Below are 2,889 nucleotides of genomic sequence, written 5' to 3' on the forward strand. Positions count from 1 at the left end.
AAAAAAAACGCATAAAATTTGCAAAATCTCATCGGTTCTTTATTTGAAACGTTAGATTGGTCCATGACATTTACTTTTTGAAGATAATTTCATTTAAATGTTGACCGCGGCTGCGTCTTAGGTGGTCCATTCGGAAAGTCCAATTTTGGGCAACTTTTTCGAGCATTTCGGCCGGAATAGCCCGAATTTCTTCGGAAATGTTGTCTTCCAAAGCTGGAATAGTTGCTGGCTTATTTCTGTAGACTTTAGACTTGACGTAGCCCCACAAAAAATAGTCTAAAGGCGTCAAATCGCATGATCTTGGTGGCCAACTTACCGGTCCATTTCTTGAGATGAATTGTTCTCCGAAGTTTTCCCTCAAAATGGCCATAGAATCGCGAGCTGTGTGGCATGTAGCGCCATCTTGTTGAAACCACATGTCAACCAAGTTCAGTTCTTCCATTTTTGGCAACAAAAAGTTTGTTAGCATCGAACGATAGCGATCGCCATTCACCGTAACGTTGCGTCCAACAGCATCTTTGAAAAAATACGGTCCAATGATTCCACCAGCGTACAAACCACACCAAACAGTGCATTTTTCGGGATGCATGGGCAGTTCTTGAACGGCTTCTGGTTGCTCTTCACTCCAAATGCGGCAATTTTGCTTATTTACGAAGCCATTCAACCAGAAATGAGCCTCATCGCTGAACAAAATTTGTCGATAAAAAAGCGGATTTTCTGCCAACTTTTCACACATTCAACACATTTCGAACCGAACACTGATTTTGGTAATAAAATTCAATGATTTGCAAGCGTTGCTCGTTAGTAAGTCTATTCATGATGAAATGTCAAAGCATACTGAGCATCTTTCTCTTTGACACCATGTCTGAAATCCCACGTGATCTGTCAAATACTAATGCATGAAAATCCTAACCTCAAAAAAATCACCCGTTACAAATTGTTCAATTTTTGGGAAAGCATCGTCTTACACGTACTAATTGAGAAGCATATTCATAGTCGAAATATGGTCGATGCAACTTTTTTACAGATATTCTGTTGAAAATTATGTCAAAAAGCTGCAATTATGTATAGAATCGGTATTGGGTACCGAAAAGGAAGTATTGGATACCGAAATCTTTCTGAAGTATTGGGTACCGGCAACTCAGCACATCACTAACCACGGCAACCAGGGCCGTAGCCAGGATTTTTTTTCAGGGGGCGGCGCTTCTGGCAAAATTTGTTTTTAATTTCACTTTTATTTCAACATATTTTGGTTAAAAGAAAAATACTGATAAAAATTAAATATTTCATACAAACAACAAAAAATATAACCAATAATCGCATGGGGCTATTGCCTGAAAATTTTAAAATGCACTTTGTGGCATTGTGCTACTATGATAGCACGGCCGAATAATCATAGTCAACTTATGTACAGTAGTCGAGAAAATTATAGCCGCACCAAATTTTCACAAGTTTTAAAATATTATATTTGCTGTTATTTAATTTGGGTTATTTTTTTATAGTTCATTCTTTAAAAACATCCATATATAAATACAAGTTTAAAGGCAGTGTCACACGATTGGGTATTTTCCAAAATTTGGTGCAAATCGTATCCCAATTGTGTGAACACCCAAAATATTTTTCTTTATCCCAATCACGATAATTAATTTGTTGAAATTTTTCAATAGAACATCGCTGTATTGTACCAATCTTTTGACTACAAAAACCAAAATTGTCCCATTTGTTTTTACCAATATCCCAATATAAAAATGTACAAATCTGTACAAATGTACCAATCGAGTGACACTGCCTTAAAAATTTATGCAATTCAAAAAAGAATTCAACAAATTTTCGTTAAAATTTCGAGTTTTTTAATTAAATTCTGAGTATGCAGTTTTGTGGCGCATTGAATTCCAGTAGAATAAAGTATGAGTTTCAAATGACTAAAGATTTCGATTGATTTTGTTTTCGAAAATTTGTTGAATTTTTTTTAATATTGCACAAATTTGGAAACTTGGATTTACACGGGCTTTGTTAAAGAATGAACTATATTTTTTATAAAAAAAAATAACAAAAGTTCAATGACAACAAAAATAATACGTTAAAACTTGGAAAAAAGTGGCTCGGCTATAATTTTTTGACCACTGCACATTATGTCCGAAATTAATAGCAGTTAAAATATTGCTCTATTTTAATGTAAAATGATGCCAACCGTTAAAAAAACTGTAAAGTCAGTAAATAAAATGTGAAAACATTGTTCAGTTAGCTTGGTTTTGACACAAGTTATTTGCTTACCATATTCAACCCCCTCCCCCTTTAAATGAGCTACATAATAAAATAAGTATGTTCATATGTACATAAATGATTTCATCTACCCATTAATTATGGCATTATCAAAATTCGTACATTAAAAAATAAATTACTGTCTACATGTATGGCAGATATGCCTTGAGGAGAGGTCTTCATAAAACACCTACAAAAAGTTCACTCACTTTATCCGGGTTCATTTTGTTCATCGCTAAAATTTGTCAAAAAATGAACCAAAAATGGCGATTTTTAGAGTTGCATTTTTATGAGAGAATCGCGAAAACCGCTGAAAATTGCTAAAATTCATTTAGCACTTTTTGGCGTTGGAGTTTTAGCGATAGCGAATGTTGGAATCCGGGTGCTGATTAGACTTTGTATATGGGCATTCCCATGGTGGCGCACGTGACAGTCGTACGATTTCAATGTGATACACAAAAGGAATACCATTTGTTTTCTTTAACTTTTTTTGGTCATTGTATAGCAAATAATTAGCTCTATATTTAACCGAAAAATGAAATCAATCGAACTGCTTGGTCCTGAAATATAAGCATTTAAAGAGAGGGTCGTTACGTGACAAAAAATGGAAGTTGATTTTTTCTTTTC

The sequence above is a fragment of the Rhagoletis pomonella genome, unplaced genomic scaffold (assembly GCF_013731165.1).
Source record: "Rhagoletis pomonella isolate Grant_MI unplaced genomic scaffold, Rhpom_1.0 Rhpom_scaffold_00006, whole genome shotgun sequence".
Classification (NCBI taxonomy): Eukaryota; Metazoa; Arthropoda; class Insecta; order Diptera; family Tephritidae; genus Rhagoletis; species Rhagoletis pomonella.